This window comes from Aethalodelphis obliquidens, unplaced genomic scaffold (assembly GCF_003676395.1).
Source record: "Aethalodelphis obliquidens isolate GAN/ISIS:26980383/991018 unplaced genomic scaffold, ASM367639v1 scaffold6, whole genome shotgun sequence".
NCBI classification, from domain to species: Eukaryota; Metazoa; Chordata; class Mammalia; order Artiodactyla; family Delphinidae; genus Aethalodelphis; species Aethalodelphis obliquidens.
In genome coordinates, this window is record NW_020837950.1 from 49,468,749 (window position 1) to 49,490,021 (window position 21,273).

The 21,273-nt window shown below is 39.4% G+C and overlaps 1 protein-coding gene across 10 annotated transcripts in view; it reads right to left on the bottom strand.

Moving 5' to 3' along the window:
- The window catches only part of CAMK2D (calcium/calmodulin dependent protein kinase II delta), a 292,904-nt gene that overhangs the window by 204,306 nt on the left and 67,325 nt on the right, over positions 1 to 21,273 (bottom strand). The gene's annotated exons all lie outside the window — the stretch shown is intronic.

The window sequence follows — 21,273 nt, forward strand, 5'->3', positions numbered from 1 at the left end:
GCTGAGGCTGACCCTGGACTCTGGAGGCTCTGCTGATGCCTGCCCCACCTCCACCCAGCAAGGCCTTCCTCGGAGGGGAATCTGATGGCCTTCCCCAGTGTCTGCCACAGCTCTTTAATAGCACATGAGCTTAAAAAATATATAGTTTAATAGGTTCAAGAAGCTGGGTGAGACAGGAGAAGCAAAAGGACAAAATCAGAGCTACTCCAGGGTAAGTTCCCTTTAGGAATTATGGGACTGTGGACTGCTGTTTTCACAAATGAGGACACGGAGGTGTGCAGAGGTGGAAATCTGCCCAGTCACATAGAACTAGAAGAAAAAATGCTCTCTGTGTCATGGGAAAGCCTGTCCTTGGCCCGAATGTAGGCGACCTCCCATTAGGATACGGAGAGATGGCACTATACTACACAGGGACTTGAGACAAAGGCCTCCTAATGATAGGTCTGATTTATGGAACACCTTTCTCTGGGGCAGTGCTGGGCAACTGGCCGGCATGGTATAATTAATCTTCACCATCTCCCTATGAGACAGGTAGGTCACAAAGAGCATTACCCTAAATTAAGAGTCAGAGAGAATGAAACACAAAAGGAATTCCTATAATTTTCCTGTAATTATTCAGTAAATTAAAGGAAGCATCAGTAGAAGACCAGGTATCAGCTCCCTGCTGACTGTATTTACTGAGGCAAATAGCTTTATTGCTAGCTGTATTTAAGCTTAAGCTATACTTCTTTTCTTTTCCTTCCTCCCATCTATCATAAATGATACTTCTATATTAAAAATGAAAAATGAGATAAACTCTACACTCTATTTTCAATGCAAAGATAGTTAGTGACATGGCCAATCCCCACAGATCATTTACTAGCCACAGAAAACTCCAAGGCTGTTCTGAGAAACAAAATTTGACCTCAGATTTTATCCTGAGTTCATCCCAAGCTACAGATACAAGTGATCATACTGAGGGGTAAAAATCATAGATTAATACCTGGTTAGTCCACCATTTAATCAACTCTTCTATTGAGATTTAAATGACAACTGAAATACGAGTCTTTCTTTTATTTAGACAGATGACTTCTGTTTAAAATATATCAGATGACATACCCCCATATTAAAAATCAGTCTTTTCCACTTATAATTTATTTGATTAGGTTTGTAATTCCAGTACAGTATGTTTGTTTCCCTAGCTCAAGGCATATTTCTGGTCAAAACTGAAATTCTCTATCCAGTGGAAAAAGCATGGGATGCAGGAGCAATAGACCCACGTCTGAATCCTGCCCTTACTTTCTGGGGCAACTGCTGAGCTCCCTTTTCTGTGCTTACGTGATGGAAGATGAAAATGCTTTACAGGGTTACGGCAGGATTTAAATTAGGTTACACACATGGAAACTTCCATCACAGAACGTGAGCTCAATGTTTGAGCTGTTTTGATATAGGAAGAACAATATATTGTTTTTGCATTAGGTTTTCTTTTAATAATTTCTAAATATGAACTGCTTTGAAAAGAGAATAAGGTATATAAGAAAAGTATACACTCAGATTTTTATAAATTGAATTAAAAATAGTAGGTCCCTTAATGTTTCTAAATTGCAGAGTACTATCATTTAGACTCATCTTCAAAATTTATGTCTTTAAAATTCAAATGCTTAATTTATTTCAGTGCCATTCAGACTTCAACTTCTGATCCAACACTGACTAAAATTATAGTGCAATTATGAGCAGGCCAAGCTTGTCTTACCTCCTTTTTTCTTCTGTACTACAACCCAAGTGCCTAGAATCCTCAAATAATCTCCATCTCTCTCACCCTCTGTCCTGGTGAAATCATGCAAAGACCTTTAATTTGGCGTTTATTTTATTTCAAAGTAGAAGTCATATCATCTTAGCATTTGTACAGTAAACACAAGAAAAGTGCTCCTCTACTATTATTATTAAAGTAAATGTTTTAATTCAAACATTCTTCAATTAAAGTCAAAATGAGTCATCAAAGTTTTGCTGGATCAAAGAAGGGCTAAAGTACACGGTGCTCTGTGACTGTAATAAACCTCACTGAATTCACTACTTTCTTTAGGGAAATAAAAGACTCTTAGTTTCACTGTGTTCAGTCATCTGCCAGTTTCTCTAAATATAGTTGAGTCAGATGATCTACAATCAAGAAAACAGAATAAAAGAGGGTACTGGGGAATTAGTCAATGCTTATCCAACATCTGGAAACTGACTTTCTAAATTAAAGTAAATAGAAAAATAAGAAGCAAAATATTTTAAACACCACTTGTATGTGTTATTTTATCCCATTCATGACACTTAATTGGCAACCTCAACTCCAAGAAATGGGCTATGTGCACTAATTTTTTCCCACCCACCTCTTATCATACCCAGACAAGACAAACTATTTTAAGTGGGTGTAATGGTTTGGTTTCAGGCATTTCAAAATCCTCCACCACCTGCACAGGAAACTCTGACTGAAAAAAACAGTCAGGACCCCTCAGAGCAGTACCCAGGACACAGCAGCATGCCCGAGGGTTGAGTCTGGTTAGGAGATGGTCACATGAGATCAGCAGAGGGACATGGTACTCCCAGCATGTGTCATGTTTTCCTGTCAGTACAGGTTTGCTGCCCAATTGTGGCTGCCTCTACCTTCTTGCAGTTCTAGGAAGTGAACTTCAATTAAACACTGACACTATTTCACGAGTGCCAACTATGAATCAGGCTCTGTGCTAGGTGTACTGAGGGATACAGAGATGAGAAAAATAGATCCCTGACCTCAAGAAGCCCCACAGGTGAAGAAGGAAAAACAAAGATAGATAAATAGCACCATACAATGAGGGAAGTCCCACAGCAGAGCTACATATTAAGTACTGTGGGAACGCAGGTGAGAGAAAACAATGCTCAGAAGAGGCGAAGTTCCACCTGGGCTTTGAAGAATCAGTATGGGTTTTCCAGTTAGACAATGATGAAGCAGATTCTAGACAAAAAGCATAGTGTGACTAACACTAGAGTCAGAAAAAAGTATTTGGAATGTCTGGAGAAGAGCAAAGAGTTTAATAGGCTTGGTGGGGACGAAGACTTCAAACATGAGCCGGGGAGAACCTTGAAGAGCTGACAAATTACAGCTGACCACTGAACAACAGTCGAACAACAAGGGTTTGAACTGCGCTGGTCCACTTACACACCGATTTCTTTCAACAGTAAATATTACAGCACTACACAATTTGCCGTTGGTTGAATCCACGGACTGGGAGGAACCGCAGCTAACTCACACGGACTGCCAGCTGCACAGGGGGCAGGCACCCCAACCTCCCTGCATTGCTGAAGGCTCAACTGTAAAATTCAGTACTAAGAAGACATCGTGCTGCAGGGAATGTGGGGTTTAATTAGAAGGATGAGCTGACAAATCTTTGTTAGCAAGGAAGTATACTATAGTGATTACGTGTACGGATTCTGGAGTTAGACTGCCTGGGTTCAACTATCAGCTCTACCACTTACCACGAGGTTTGTGACCTGAGGCAAGCGCTGTGACTTCTCTGTGCCTCAGCTTCTTCTATAAAATGAGGATATTAACAGTACCTACTTCATGCAGTTGTAGAGAGATTTTTATATAAGAACAGAACAGTGCCTGGCATATAGTGAGCAGTACCAAAGTGCTGGATATTATTGTTATTTTAGAAAAATAAAGTTGATGATATTATGGAGTATGGGACCAAAGAAGGAAAGATTATAGGCAAGGATTTCAATTAGGAGACTAATGAAAATTATATCTGCAAAAATTAAAATTCTCCAAACAGAATAACCAGGTATCATATAACTTAACACATAATCCAAAATATATATACACAAAAAGTTACTATTCATACATTCCAAGTGAAACACAAATAAGTGTGTGTGTGTCTCCAAATCTCTTAGGTAAACTAACAGATAAATATGCCATAACATATATATTTATAAACAAGTTATAAATATACTCCCTATAGACAACCTAGTAGGTATTGTACATATAAATGTAATTTAAAATTTAATAACTTGGAAAGTACTAACTGAAAAGAACGAATGCTTCTTTATTCTTTGTATATTTGGGGACTCACTCAGAATACGGGACAACGAAGATTACACACCCCCTCCATGACAGTTTCCCAGCCCCAGGGTCAGAGACGAAATTCAACAGGAATAGGGTAAGCATACTGCTTCCCATCTCTCCTTTTTTGGCCAGAAAGTCCCATTTACTGGAAAAGCTTCAGAAATCTTTACCAAAAATCCATTTAAAATCCCAAAATTCTACTTCTCAGAAAAATAATGTTTCTCTTCAGTCTAGAAATAACATCCAGGCCTCAAAGTGCTATACTGTCATTACTTCTAAAAATAACACCAAGCAGATGAAAGTCTTGAGGTCAGTTTCAAATAATGTGTCACAGCAGCTTTACAAGCTGTGGCCACACTCCATCCCACTGCAGGCAGTGGGTTCCCTAAAGGGCACACCTGCTTGTCCTCATCTCTGATGCACACACCTGCAGAGAGCCGGAAGCAGTGAACTGGACAGGGCTTCGAGACAGACGAGGCTGAGCAAAGTCCTTCACTCTGTTGATTGCCTTTAGTAAGCCACCCAAAGAGAGCAAACCAATGAGAGGAAAGATTCTCCAAATGCAGCAGTTCTTTCCAGCTCAGCCCATCTCCCAGGATCCTGTAAAGGATTTCCTGGGCCCACTATCATGTGTAAGAGCCCCTGATACCACCTTATATCATTTGAACAGGTATACATAACTTACATTCAGATTTCAAAAAGGAAACTCATGAGGCTATAAATGATAGTAAAATACATCTATAAACTATGAAAACAAACAAAAATAGGTAATGTTGCAAAAAGTGTTGACTAGGGACATTTTAATTTTATGTTAATATAGTCATGAAAATTATCCACTTATTAGAATAAATAATAGGCATCTTTGGGAACCAGAAGAGCTAAACATTTAGTTACTATTTCCTCATTATTTTCTTTGAAAAATACAATTAAAAGATAAAGTAGGGCTTCCCTGGTGGCGCAGTGGTTGAGAGTCCACCTGCTGATGCAGGGGACACGGGTTCGCGCCCCGGTCTGGGAAGATCCCACATGCCGCGGAGCGGCTGGGCCCGTGAGCCATGGCCGCTGAGCCTGCGCGTCCGGAGCCTGTGCTCCGCAACGGGGGCGGCCACAGCGGTGAGAGGCCCGCATACCGCAAAAAAAAAAAGATAAAGTAAATAAATGAGTTATGAATGAGCACCAAGTCACTAAAATGCACTTGGTTCTAAGCAACATCCTTGACACTAAAATTTAAATAAATTTTTATCTCGAAGGTCATGGAAAGGACGTATCAAAATATCTTCAAATAATGAAGTCCAAATAATTGAGATGCATCTACATGAAAAGTTACCCTCTGGTACACCTTTGCGGTATCAGTCTCTGTACCTTTTCCCAATTCTTTGTAAAAATATCCGTAAGCGAGGGTACTAAAGAGAACATTTACTTCTATTTTGCTAACAACAAAATCTTGTTATTTTTCTAAATGCCATGATTCTCACATTTTGGGGAGATCTCTAATTTTCCTAAAAGAGGCTTTTTATTGCACCTTTGATGCATTTATCTTTAAGTTTAAGAAGGAAGTACAAAACTTAGTTTAGAACCACTTTCTTTCCTGAGTGATTAGGAATGTGGGGAATTAAATCTGCAAAAATTTTTGGCCACAACCCAAGTATCTGGAGTCTTATAATGCTCTAGATATATTTTTAATATGATCATTGAGAAAAAAAGCTTTCAGCCCTGATTTCTCAATAAGAGAACCATTCTTACCCATCCTGGTTAGTGTGAGATTTTATCCCAGAAGTCTTAACACCAACATACTAAGCTCCTTCCTTGTTTTAATACATGTATGCACATATACACACATCAGATTGTTCAAATAACAGTTTCACAATACAAAACTCCAACATTAATGGATACAAGTTTCCCAGGGGGAGAAAAATTGATTATGTATATAATAAAATGTTTGCAAAATTCACCTGGGAACTAGCCAGGAACACTCGTGTTCTCTTCTTTGAAGCTGTATATTGTGGCCTTTCCTAAACAGAGCACAGAAAATTATTAATAATCCTCCCCTATTTTTCCCCCTTCCCTCATTTGAGGAAAGAAAGTAAGTTCATCAGTCCTCAAGTTAGATTTTGAGCCATGCGCTACTGAAGGGGAGGAAAATACACTTTAGAGCATGCAGCAACCATTTCCTATGTTCCTAGGTAACCTGTTACAAATCATTGCTTAGCTGTGATCAACAGTAACAAAACCTCTAGCAGTACTATGTCCACACAAATGCATGATATATAAATGTTTATTGACTGAATAAACATCAGTTGGTCTTACATGTCATTCTATGTAGCTTGTGGTCACAAATCATCTTAAGGGCTAGCCGGGTCATCAATCAAATGCAATGCAAATAGTTTAACGAACTAGGATGAAAAAATGGACAGCCTAAAAAGCTGTCACTCCCAGGAGCACCAGTGACTGAAATGGACCGATGGGCATTTAGAATAAAGTGAGACAAAGGGTAATAAAACTGCTACATTAAGCATCGAGTTTGTCTTGTGGCTAAACAAGGAAATCTTCAGTCTCTAAAGCTTCTCCCCCCCCCCGCCCCCGCCCCCGCCCCCGCCCCCGGTACGCGGGCCTCTCACTGCCGTGGCCTCTCCCGTTGTGGAGCACAGGCTCCGGACGCACAGGCTCAGCGGCCATGGCTCACGGGCCCAGCCGCTTCGTGGCATGTGGGATCTTCCCGGATCGGGGCACGAACCCGTGTCCCCTGCATCGGCAGGCAGACTCTTAACCACTGCGCCACCAGGGAAGCCCTCTAAAGCTTTTTATCTGGCATATGCTTTATAAGAAATAAGAAACTTAAGAATTCCTTAGACACCCATCCACCAGCTGAAAATGGGTAGCTTCTGACTGTTCTTGTCAATAACATAAAAGCAGCCAAATACAAATGAGATATTTTTATTCTCCCTTTACTCTAAACATAAAATATTAAATCATCAGGCACCCTGCCTGTTTCCTACATCCCCTCTTGGTTCAATCACCACAGAGAATCTCACATAAATACTGTAAGTTTCAGACAATTCTTTGTTACAAAATTATATATGAATTCATGTCTCTAGCATGACCTCTATTCTGATTTCCAAACATCTCCAGCTGCCAGGGGACCATTTTCACTGGGCTGTCCTACAAGGTGCTTCAGAAACATTCTTCACAGACCAGAACTCATCCTCTTCTGGTTCCTGTTGCCCAAACTTGCTCCGTCCCCTTTTCTTCCCCGCTTTCCTTCATCCATGTATTCAGTCACGCAACTGTCAACTTTCTGACCCTGAAGTGTCAAATTCACCCCAAATCCATCTCATCTTCCACTTCCACTGCCCGAAGCCACATCATCATTGCTTCTCGTGTGGATTTATAACCCTGTCTTTCAGTCTCTTTTGATCCTATACCAAAAAGTCACCATGGAAGAAAAAAGAGCAAAAACAGGTTAACATAAAGAGGGTTGAATACATTTGGAAAAAATAGTTAAAAGGATAAATTAGATCAAAAGAGAACAGGAAGGGAGGGGAGACTCCTCCTCAATCCCTATCACTTTTCCTGTCCTCCTTCAGCCTCACCCTGAACTAGAACAAAGCTGTTTACTGCTAAATTCCCTCCATCCTGAGTTCTGTCCTTAAAACTCACAAGTAGGGCTTCCCTGGTGGTGCAGTGGTTGGGAGTCCGCCTGCCGATGCAGGGGACACGCGTTCGTGCCCCGGTCCGGGAGGATCCCACATGCCGCGGAGCGGCTGGGCCCGTGAGCCATGGCCGCTGAGCCTGCGCGTCCGGAGCCTGTGCTCCGCAACGGGAGAGGCCGCAACAGTGAGAGGCCCGCATACCGCAAAAAAGAAAAAAAAAAACTCACAAGTAAACACATATATGTTAATGAGAGAACTTTACACACACACATATAATTTTACATGTCTGTGTAACTGGGTCTGTTTTCATCTCAATTTTTACCAAGTACAGTTGACCCTTGAATAACGTGGGCATGAATTCACTTACATGCAGATTTTTTCCAATAATGAGTACGACAGTACCACACCATCCACGGTTGGTTGAATCCATGGATGCAGAACTACGCATGCAGAGGAACTGCATATACTGAGGGCCAACTGTAAGTTATACTCGAATTTTCGGCTGCACATAGAGGGTTGCCACCCTAACTCCCACACTGTTTAAGGGTCAAATGTATTTAAAAACATAAATGTAAACTTTTGAAAAACAAGCTGACCCATCAATACTGAATACTTTTCCGCACTGTGATAAATGCAGTGGTTCCCCTCTTCAGAACCTAGGTGCCCATTCCTTAGCTGCTGGGATTGTTGGAGGTGGCTGGCTCTCAGCTGAGTCCTTCTCCAGGAACTGTGAGCTGCATCTACTGATGCTCTATGCACAGATTTAAAGACCCAGCCCCCTAACCTAAATGTGGGACAGTTTTGACGGGCCACCTCCACTCTAGAGCCTACCGAAAGATAGACAGAGGCCTTTCTTTGGGATGCATTACAGTTCCAACTTTTAACTCTGCCCAGTCCTCCATCTTCACACCTCAGAGATGCTGATCCAACTGTGACTGGATATCTCCCCATAACTTTCCTCCATGCAAATCTCCACCTCAGAGTTTGTTTCCCAGGGAACATAACCTAAGACACAAGGCCTCTTAAATTCCTACATAAACCAATCATTCCCAATCTTTCCAACCTCATTTCAATCCACTCTCAGTTTTGCTCATTACACTCCAGACACATTACTGGCCTTTCTTTTCCTCCCTCTGTCCTTGTTATTCTTGTCTCAGTGGCTTTTTATCATTTTTTCCCCCTCTGGCTTAAATGTTCTTCCTTGGCTTTTTCCATGGGTAGCTCCATCTCATCATTCAGGCCTCTGCTCATATGTTACTGACACACCTCTTATTACTCTTTCTCAAGCAGCCTCACTATCATCTTGTTAATCTGAATCACATCACCCTCTTTATTTTCTTCATAGCACTTAACACAATCTGAAATTATCATATGTGTTTATTACCTGCTTAAAATAAATCTGTTCCCAATCTCCTACCATTCTTCCACTCCCACTAAAATATTAATCCGTGTTCACTACTGTTTCTCCAAAGTCTAGAAAAGTGCCAGGCACATAATGGGTGCTCATTCCTGAATTCATACTGGTGAAGGTGTTGATAAAATTCTGAGAGGAGAACAATAGGTCACAGGTCTGTAACTCCTGCCACCCTAGCCAACAGAACATCTCATCAAAATTCCTATAGCTTCCAGCAAGGAATCTATAGGGGAAGATTCCAGGATATTAAGGAGGGAGGTGATGTGTGAAATAAAGAAAAATGAGCTCCCAGATGTGGGAACAAAAGGTACTCCTGGGCGTAACAAAAGGCACAGATATGTGCCTTTGCTGATCGCTGGTCTTATAAGTCTTCAAAGAATTATTACCTTGGAGAAACTAAGGCCACAAAATAATTGGAAATGTTATCATATTATGTTTATTTAATAATCAAAGTTATATTTTTCAAAATGTCTACTGAATGATTTCCACATTATTAGGCATTTCCCAGCAACTGCCTTATCCTTTTGCCATGTATGATGATGATTAGACCTCTCCTCCACTTGAAAATATCTAACGTTTTCTTACTAATGTTGAACAATTTGCAGATTGGTCCTAGGCAGGCTTTAATTTCAATTTATTTATTCAACATATATTCACCGATTTCACTGTGCACTGTGTTAAGCTACTGTTAAAACTGAAACTCAAGAACCACAGTTCAGTATATGCTGTTAGTTTCCCTATAGTCTTGGGCCAGTTTCTCTCTCTGAATACTTCTCTATTGATACTGGTAATAAATCCCATAGGAAAATATGAAAGGGATTGTTTGTGAATGCTCTGAGACCCCAAACCCTTAGACACAAACTAAGAATATTTTACAGCACTAAAGAAGTTATGATCACAGCACAGAGTAATTAAAATTCGTGATTGTCTCGGGATATACAAAATATTCCTTAATACAGAGTGCTCTGTTCCCCACAACCCAAATGCATTAAGGCATTCATCATCATTACTGTCACAAAAAAGACTCTTAAAAAATAGATCACTCTCCATTAAAATTAAAAGGACAAGGATTATCCATCACAACACTTTCCAAAACTGGAAGACTGAAAACCCTACCTGCTCTGCATAGCTTCCTAGACTTAGGTACCATACCTGCTCCACCAATAGTTTAGAACATGAAAGCATATACTTTTATGAGATTAAAGCTAATTATGCCTCCTAAATTGGAAATCTGGGTGGAAAGAAGTACACAGTCTGATTGTAGGACTATAGGCAATGCCATTAGGTTGAGTAGACCTCCAATGGCTGCATTTATATTTAAAAAGATTAATAAATGTTCCTGAATGCAGGAAGGGGAAATCCCAGTTACATTCACCACACTGCTTAAATGGGTGATGAGGGAAAATGGCCAAATTACAAAATGACTCTTCACTTCTGTTTTGTGTTTAATGAAATTTTCTTCCTACTCCTGAGAAAAGGACAAAAAAAAAAAATAGCCCTACATAACAAGAATAAAGTCAGCAATGAAACAATTACATAAACAAGACTTAAAATGCTGCTGAGGAAATCACTGAGATACTTAGCAAGGACTAAAATTATTCAATCTTCAACCTCTTGTTCTCTAAGAAAAGATGATCTCTAGCACTCAAAGTTCTTCATGAATTCCAGGTGCCTTGTCTCTGCACAAGAGTTCTCTGTTGACCATATTTTTTCCATTCATACACGAAAATACCAATTCAACCCTATTTTAAGAGGATGAAAACAGGTATCCTCAGTCCTCCTGATAAAATATACTTAAAATAAGTAGTAATATCAATTTGGTAATAACATTCACTAAATAAAACTACGTCTATAAGTCTTCAGTTTGTGAACTTTGAGTAATATTAAATTTTGATGATTTACATATACAGTTAATCCCTTTTGTACCAAACGATTTACATACATAGTTAATTTCTTTTCCTTTATAGAAAACACACTTGCGTAAAACATTTTTCTATATACTAGTATACTCCTTGAACGTGAGTGTATGAATTTTACATTATTCTTAGGAATATTATCTTCATTGACTATCATTTAAGGTGAATTTTGTTTTCAAGTTCTATTAATATAATTTGCAGAACTGCTTACAATGGTTTTCATAAAGCACAGCGTTCATGAAAGCTTTTAATTCCTTATTCAGTCAGGAACCCACAGGAAGTCTTTTATACTCCCTCTGACCCACAAGAGATGTGAAAAATAAATAAAACCAGGCTGTAGCAGCTGGCTGTAAACTGGTGTTGAGCCAACCTTTCTGATAGATACCATCCACAGAACAGAACAATGGGCAAGAAGAATTCTGAGTAAGGGGTCCGAATAAGAAAGCCAATCCTAAATAATCTCCTCAGGTAGCACTGCCCCCGAATGTGGTTTCAATATGTTGTCAGAACCACCATCTGTAAAGTTTATGAGTGCCAAAGCTCCCATAAAAAATTCCCAGGAGACCAGCCTGGAAGTCAAGAAAGCCAAAGAAAGACTTAGCTAGTTCGGCTAAATTCCAAAATGTTAACAGATATTTTGAGATTTTATTAGTGTAAAGTATTTGGAGATTACCCAATATAATACTGTCTTTTATTGGTAGCTTCAGTTAAGCCCTTGCTGAAAATCAGCTACTCATTTCCTTAGACTTAAATACTCCTCTGCTGATCCTTACAGAGAAAATGGAAACATCCAGTAAAGGCAGCAAGTGGCAAAGCAACAGAATTAATATCCTATTTCCCTTCTCCTTGGGTCTATTTGTTACTCATATTCCTTGCATTCTAACTGGAATGGAAATGTTTGCTTTTTGAAAGGTTAATGGGGTTCTACTGGAAATTTTTGTTGGGGACCTAAGAATGCAAAAGCATGTCTGTGAATTCTGAGGTCAGATATAGCTATAAACAAATATAAGTACAAAAATAAAATGATACCTTAATAAAGATGTTTTCACTTGTCTAGATTAAAGCTTTTGGTGGGTTAGCTAAAGGAAACGTTTTAGACTTTCTTACACTACCGAAGTAATATTTTCTAATTTTAAAATCTACCAAAATGAACACAATTAAGAAGACTTTATCTGCTACAAAATCATTCTATTAAGCATTCCAAAGCTAAATGAAAATGAGTTTTAATGTATCCACTCTCCCTCACTTATTCATGCTAGAGTAGCATTACCAAGCAAAAGCCAAAATTCTCCCCCTCTGTATACAAACCCCTCCTGTTTGTTAGTCTTTAAGTATCTTTTATGAAAATAAAAGACTCATTCATTATCCATACCAGCTAGCTACCTTTTCTGGGGGTAGATGGATTAATCCATGGGTGGAAGAATTAGCCAATCTGTCCAGAGAATGGAAATGCCACACGATGTCACCTGACCTCAAACTTTAGGAGTTTCCTGACCCCCTAGACCAATGGAGCATGGAGATACATTAGTCTTCAGGCAAAGGAAGATCTAGTTTCTTACTCACTGATGATTTACTAACCAGGCATTAATACAAGCTTTCACTAATGCTCTCAGCTCTTGCAATGAAGTGCCACGTATGTCTCCAAGTGCCACCCATGTCTTTATATTTTGAGAAGTTAATAGTCAAGGATAGAGGGTGACCTGCAACCCACTAAAAAAATACTTTATCTATTTCTCAAAAAGCGGGGGCTTCCCTGGTGGCGCAGTGGTTGAGAGTCCGCCTGCCGATGCAGGGCACACGGGTTCGTGCCCTGGTCCGGGAAGATCCCACATGCCGCGGAGCGGCTGGGCCCGTGAGCCATGGCCGCTGAGCCTGCGTGTCCAGAGCCTGTGCTCCGCAACGGGAGAGGCCACAACAGTGAGAGGCCCGTGTACCAGAAAAAAAAAAAAAAAAAAGAAAGCAATTTATTAGAATGTCGTCAAAATACCAAAAGGTTAATTTTAATAAGCTTTTCCTTATACTGCTAAACTATACAACCTAAGACACAATTAAGTGTTGTCTGACATTGTGCTCTAATTGGCTTACCTGTGTGAGTCTAGGCTCTCAACTGACAGCAAGTTTCCTGAGGCCAGAAACTTTTAGCAACACTTGTATCATCCACAACACAGGTACACAGTGTTCTATACATGTTTATAGACTGATTCACAGGTGGGTGGCCCTTGATTAGCACACAGTTGATGCAGAAATAAAGATTGCTAACAAAAGGAACGTGAAAATAAGTTTCCAACTTTCTTTTTAGAATATGATCTGATCACAAGCGGAGAGTCATCAAGAGAGCCCTTCATCTTACTGAAATGAGTATTTATTCTGACTACGTCTCAAAATGAGAAAAGAAAACTAGAATGTCCCTTCACATCCCCCAAGCTGGATGATAAATGTCAATACTACTGCCATTTTGGACTTTGTGGGATGGCAAGATGGGTGAAAAGAATGAGTAAAATAAAGATAGAGAAACTAAATGAAAAAAGGTGTGGGAAGGTCAGGAGGAACTTGCAAATTATTCACTATCCCATCTCAACATTTCAAATACTAGCTATATATTGACAAACACAACTTTTTATCTCCAACCCTCACCTGTCCCCTGAATTCCAGACTGTAGCTAAGGCTCAGTTCTTTATCTCTATTCGAATATCTAAAAGAATGTCCGTTTAACATGTCCAAACTTAGCTCTTGTTCCTTCAGTTGTCCCTGTCTCAATAAATAACAGCCAGCCTTCTAAGCTGCTCAGGACAAAAGTCTTATCCTTGACTTCTCTCTTCCGCTCCCACCCCTATATCCAATTGTCAGCAGCTCCCATTGGCTCTGCTTTCAAAATATAACCAGAATCCAGCCACTACAAGCACCCAGGTCCAAGCCAACATTATGTCTCACCAGGAACACTGTAACAGCCTCCAATTGGTCTCCCTGCTACTGCCCTAACTCAGTTCAATCTACCTTCAACACAGCAGCGAGAGTGATCCTTAAGTCAGATAATATCACCCCTCACACAAAATCTTCCAAAGGTTCCGCACTTCACACAACATAAAAGACACAGGTCTTAATATGATCTACAATTTCCTGCGTGATCTGTGCCCTGTCTCCCCGCCCCGCCCCCTCCGAACACACACACTTTACCTCATCTCCTATTATTCTCTCTCTCTTGCTCCAAACACACTGGTCCCCTTGTTGTTCCCTTGAACATACCAGATATGCTACTGAATCAGGAACTTCCTGATTCCTCTTAAAATTTTTATTTTATTTATTTATTTTTGGCTGTGTTGGGTCTTTGTTGTGGTGCACGGGCTTCTCTTGTTGCAGAGCACGGACTCTAGGCACGTGGGCTTCAGTAGTTGTGGCATGCAGGCTTAGTAGTTGTGGCTCATGGGCTCTAGAGCACAGGCTCAGTAGTTGTGGCACACGGGCTTAGTTGCTCCGCAGCATGTGGGATCTTCCCGGACTAGGGCTCGAACCCATGTCCCCTGCATTGGCAGGCAGATTCTTAACCCCTGGGCCACCAGGGGTGTCCCCTGATTCCTCTTAGAAAGCTGTTCCCACAGGCATACATGTGGTTATTCCCTTACCTCCTTTAGAACTTCTCGTAAATGTGCCATATTAAGTGAGGTGTTTCCCAACCATCCTACTTAAAAATGCAACTCACACACCTCAACAGATGCACCTATATACCCGCACCTACATACATATACTCCTTAGCTCCCTTCTCTTGCTTCATTTTTTTCCACGGCTTTTATTACCACCTCACATACTTATATTTTACTTATAACTAAAATATTACCTCCATGAAGTAGGCATTTTCTTCTATTTTGATTCCTGCTATATCACCAGGACCTAGAATGGTGCCTGGCACACGGTAAGCAATCAGTAGCTAGTGCTTTAATAAACAAGCGGACCCACTAAGAAGCAAGAGAGAAGAATTACTGTCTCTACACAATCACTCATAATGGATTTCAGACATCTCCCCTGCACTCTTGAGAGTTGTTATCGTCCACCATTATGACTAATCCATCCATTACTAATAACCTGTTAACAGCAGCTATTAAGTAACTGTATTTGTGTGGTCCAAAGGCAGCCCTGACCTTCTTGTCTTCATCATAGATGAGACAAAATATTAGCAACCCAATCCTAAAAGCTAACATTTATTGAGTGCCTACAATATACCAGGTACTGTGTTAAGCACTTTAATAGATTATTCAATCCTCACAACATTCTAAGACACATATTTCTTTCTTTTTAAAAGGAGGAAACTGAAGAAGAGAGACTTTAAAAAATTTAACTACCTTATGATAGAGCAATCCCACTTCTGGGTAAATACCCAAAGGAAATGAATTATTGTCTCAAAGAGGTATCTGCACACCCATGTTCACTGCGGCATTATTTACAATAGCCAAGACATGGAAACAACCTAAGCGTCCATTGATGGATGAGTGGACAAAGCAAATGTATAGATATAAATATACAGATACAGATACATATCTCACTTATATGTCAAACTCATAAAAACAGAGTAGATTAGTAGTCGCCAGAGGCTGAGGGGAGGGGAAGTGGGGAGATTTTAGTTAAACGGTAAAACTTCTAGTTATAAAGTGAATAAGCTCTGGGTATCTAATGTACAGGACGGTGACTATGTTAACAATACCGTATTGTATACTTGAAAGTTGCTAAGAGTACATCTCAAATGTTCTTACCACACACACACACACACACACACACACACACAAAGGTAACTGTGTGAGGTGATGCTGTGTTAACTAAACTTATTGTTGTAAACATTTTACAATATATACATATATCAAATCTTCATATTGTACACCTTAAACTTACACGGTGTTGTATGTCAATCATATCTCAATAAAGATGGGAGAAAAAAAAGGGGGGGAAAAAGAGACTTTAAAAAATTTTAACACGGCTAGGAAGTGAAAGAACAAGGATTTGAATTCAGATCATCCAGACACCATGTTCTTAACTCTTACCTCTAACAGAAAGATGGTCCCATCAGGCAGTACCAAGAAGGTAACGTGTAAGTATGTTTTGAGGTAGTCTGAAAAACAGCCTAATAAAGGTTGATACTTGGATGTACAAGGAAGCACAACGTTCCTAACTTGAAAGGAGTCAGATTTGGTACAGGAGGCAGTGGGGACCCGCTGCATCTGAGCCAGGAAGTCAGTGATACTGACTAAGGGTCTCTCCATAAGTGCACTGACCCTGGTATAAAGGTTTGGAAAAGGCTGAGGAAAGAAAGGAAGGCAAAAATGTACATTTGGAATATATCTGTGCAAGAGCATGGAGACAAAAATGAATGCACTCACTCACTCGTTTGTTCGACAGCATGAGTCTCCAATGCTACAAGCACTGTTTTATGTATCAGGGACACTAAGAACAAATAGACAATCCTTATGCTTAAGGAGTTCATCTCCTGACAAAGGTAGTTACAGGGGAATGATTAAGGAGCCAGCCTGAATAGGCCAGATGATGCAGAGGGAGTTTACTGGAGAACAGTGAGGGAAGAGGTTAGCAGATAAAAAGGGACGAGATTATGGAGGAGTTTGAGGGTCGGAGGAGTCTGGATTTGGTTGTAAAAATATATTAGTGGTAGATTTCTGACATACACAATAAATCTGTTGAATGAAAGATCACGATTCTAAAATTCATTCAAAGCCCTGGCCTAGTCGCTATTTTTCTCTTTTTTGTACTTGAATAACTACTGCAAGAAAGAAAATCATCTGTTAGCATCTCTCAACCTACCAATAATCTTGGAAAATACGAGAAGGAATCTTTCTTACTATACTAGGCCAGTTCTTATGAGAAATGACTCATAATATTTCTCTGTTTTGAAATACCTACAAAAAATTCCAAAGCATAGCTGGCTTTTTCCCCCTACAAATGACTCCCTCAAATAGAAGTCCTTGGAATTTATCAAATAGTCCATTTTCTCCTTGAATTAAACTCCTAAGAACCACTGCAGAAGTCATAGGGTAAAAGAACCCACCTTCCCTTTCCTTCCTGCTCACAAGACTAGCAAGTCACAATGTTTAGTCTTCTAGATCACAAAGGAGAGCTCATTTATAAATGGCAATATTCATTCAATACCTATACCCAATACTCTTATTTGATTCTTTCCTAATACACTGACTTGGTCACATAACCACAGATCTCTGTGCCTCAGATTCACCATCTATAAAACAGAATTACTAGAGCTACTTGGTAAGATTTCTGTGATAATTTAGTGATTAAATATGTCACCTACGTACAATAATGCCTGGTCCGCTATAAACCCTCAATAAATATTAGCTTTCATCATTGTTATTATTGTACATGTTTTTATTTTTCTATCAGTGGTTTATATTTAAATTTAAAATATTTTACAAATTTGCTGCTAAAACAATTCAAATAGTACAAAAAAGAAAAAGACAAAAATCCCATCTTCTCTATCTCTGGCTCCCTCAATCCCCCTCTCCAAAAGTATCACTGCATGTCCTTCCAGGCATATTTTGTATCAGGAAATATAACTATATACCCAGACATTTTTTAAATTTACATAAATTAGATCACACGACATAAACTGTTCTGCAATTTGCTTTCCTTTCACCTAATGATATGTCTTGTACTCATTCCATGTATGTTTATATCATCTTTTTAACATAGCAGTCAATTTGGAGGCACTTGCACCATAATTTAACTGGTCTCCAACTGATAGACATGGAGGTGTGTCCAGTTTTTACTATTACCAAACAATGCTTCAATAAATATTTTACGTGTGTACATACACACTTTGGTGATTCTGTCATTCTAGAAGTATGTTTGCTGGATCAATGGCTATATTTATATTTCACTTAGATAGTAATTATACAATCAGATATTAATTATATTTCAATTGCCAAACTGCCTCTAGGAAATTATATACCTCAGTGGTATACTTTTAACATCTTAAAGATCAAATTAATCTAATAAGAATAGAAATATAGGGACTTCAGCAGCTAAGAACAAATATGATGTGCTCCCTGTGCTTAGCTACTGGTATAGGCAGTTATAGGAGACTGATTAAGGAATCAGCCTGAATAGACCAGAGGCACAGAGGATCTTTTCTGGCAAATACTGCTACTATCTCTCTTATATGCCATGAAATTACAGTAAAAACCATCATGTAAAATGCTACTTTTATTCCGCTTATCTGATATCCTTGTCTTATTTTATTATTCATAACACCACTCACATACTTTTGCTACCAAGATTTTACTTTTCAGACAACACAGTCTCAGAAAAACAGACATATTTAAGTGGTGTAAATGCCTTTTAATAATAGGTCGTGGATACTCAAGAATACATCTAAGGTTTAACAAGCACTTAACTCTGACCTATCATCAAGCTGGAGAGACAGGTGACATGACGACATTCCTTCTCCCTCCCGTTTTGCCTCACTTTCCAATCTCCCTTCATACCTAAAAAGTGATTTACATAATCCATAATCATCTTATTCCCATCCCCAACAAAGATAATAAAACCTATGGGAAATAAAAAATTAGTCCCATATAAAACAAACCACACTTTGGGAATTCCAATATAGTTATATAGAGAGTATACACGAAATATTTTGAATATAGAGACCAAATTGTTCTGATACAAATTTAAATGAAGAAACTCTTTTCTATACATCTGTATTCGTTAAAATATATACGTCTTAACTTTTGTTTTGGTAAACCAAAGGCACCATCTTTTAGGAACAGATTTATGAACAAGAGACAGTCATTCTTTTAAGAAAAATACTAGACGCTTTTATAATGCAAACGTTGCTGGGGAATTATAAGTCTTGTTAAGAAACTAGTTCTCCTATCTGATTATTTCATTTCAAATGACTATGTACTTAAGCAACCTACATTCCTGCTTGTCCATAACATCTCCATCTGGTACTTTCTGAATATCAAATTTTACAAAATTGTTTCTGTGGAAACACAAGCATATAATATTGAAAGGGCAACTGAAACTGAATTTACTTCAGCAGTACTAGCCAAAGACAGCCAACATTGAGGCTACTTTTTATAAAACACCCTAAGAAATTCTGCCAACTTTAAACAGGCAGTCATTTCACTGCCCTGTCAAAGGGTTATTTTTAATAAGCTCATAATTGTATGTTGCCCATCGTTGCTTTTGTCAGTGAAGTTTAAGCAAATTCCACCAATTCATAATAAAGGCCAAGGGAGGATAAACCCTTTGGTTGAGAAAATTACCATATACAGAATACAGTATTTCCTTTTCCTGCTTGTTCTGGGAGCTACCACACTGGTGAGAGAATAGGCTATTTCAACTCCAAAAGAGTCACTGATATCGGCTCTGTCTGCATAATTCCAAAGCCTAGGCTTGTGCCATACTTCCCAGCCCTGGTAACAGTGGCTTCTCCTCCTTAGCTCTAAATAGCAATATCAAATAACCAACCCCTTCAGATCAAGAAACAATAACAAAAATAAAAACACTTCCCTCCAAACCAAACAGAGGTGTAAAATTGTGAAGGAGACACGAGGGCCCCAGATAAACTGTGCCGTCTACCTGTCCAGGAAGACCACTCAATACAGTCTGCCCCTCCTGACTCTAGCTGTGGGCAGCTCTGTTCTCCCTGTAGAAGAGAAGAAAGCGGTCAGAGCAAACTCAACTGGCAAGAGTAGGCTCAGCTGTGTCAGCTGGTATTTGGAAAAACTGGAGAAGGTAAAATGCTAGGCAGCCTTTGGATGAGCCCAGGACACTCTAGAAGGGCACTCTTCCTACCCTCTTCAGGAATAGACAGAAGGCAGGAAACCTGATCCAGGCTTCAGAAAAGATCCAAAGGAATACATTGCCAGAAAAATTTCAAGTTCTTAAATCTCAACTAATAAGGTTTTAGTTAAACTATGTCTTCAGTCATCACTTACTGACGACCCACAAAATCCGGCACTGATGAAAAATTAGCATAGAAATGGATATATTTTTCTTTAATAATTTTGTTTCCTGTAATCCACACTTCTCCTGACTAGATGAATTCCCCTAAAGCACTGTTTTCTTCATGTCACATCCCTGCTCCAAAAGCTTCCTGTTCTCCCTAGGGTAAAGCCCTTTTGGCAATCTTATAGCCTATCATTTCAAACATAAACACTCTACACTATCCAGGTAATTAATTTCACTGTCCCCACACAGAGCTTTTATTTATTCTTGCTTCTGTTCCTTTGTTTCCACAACTCTCAACAAGTGGAATACTATTTTTACCTTTCTGCCTGAAGCAGGTTGGGTTCTCTGGGTAGCAGACTGAGATGGAGTTTAGTGTGCCAAACATGTATTAGAGAATGTCCTTGGGATCAAAACCTGAGGAAAGGAGAAGAAGGATGCAGAACTGGGTAGAGGGAGAAGTCGGTGATGACACAGCTATGGCAGCCTCAGCCAACACTCTGAGGATCTCTGTGGCTAAAGTGGCCCTTCAGAGTTGTCTCAGGTTTGCTGAAATGGTGAGGCCTTTTCATTCCACCCTGATCACTCACTGCATATGGGTCACCATGGGAAGGGTGTGACCTCCCCGACGAGATGGCTCTACAAAGGCAATCCCTGAAGAGGCTGATAACATTCCCAAAAGCTGAGACAGCAAGACCTTCTTTGAAGGGTGACCTGGGAAGCACATCACCATACACACCACGCTTCCTGCCCAAATCATCTCATCCTTTAAGGCTCACGTCTAGTCCACTTCTACAGCATATAGTCCCTGAGCATAACACTAACACTTAATAAAACTTCAATTGTGTTATTTAATATTTCAAAAATGGTATTTCCACTAAACTATACAAGCTGCTGAAGGGTAAAAACCATGAGTTATATATGCCAATAACTTCTTTAGAACAGGGATAAACAATTTTTTTATATTAAAGACCAGATAGTAAATAGTCTAGGTTTTGCATATCACATATGGTCTCTGTTGCATATACTTTTTTTTTTTTTACACAACTTTTTAAAAATGTAAAAACCTTTCTTAGCTCATTGATTATTTAAATATAGGTCAGATATGGCCCATGGGCCATCAGTTACCAACTTTTGCTTCAGAACAGTCATGTCAAATGGCAATTTAATGCAAGCCACAAAAGCAAACCACATATGTAATGCTAAATTGTGTACCAGCCACGTTAAAAAAGCAAAAAGAAATATGTGGACTCAATATTAATG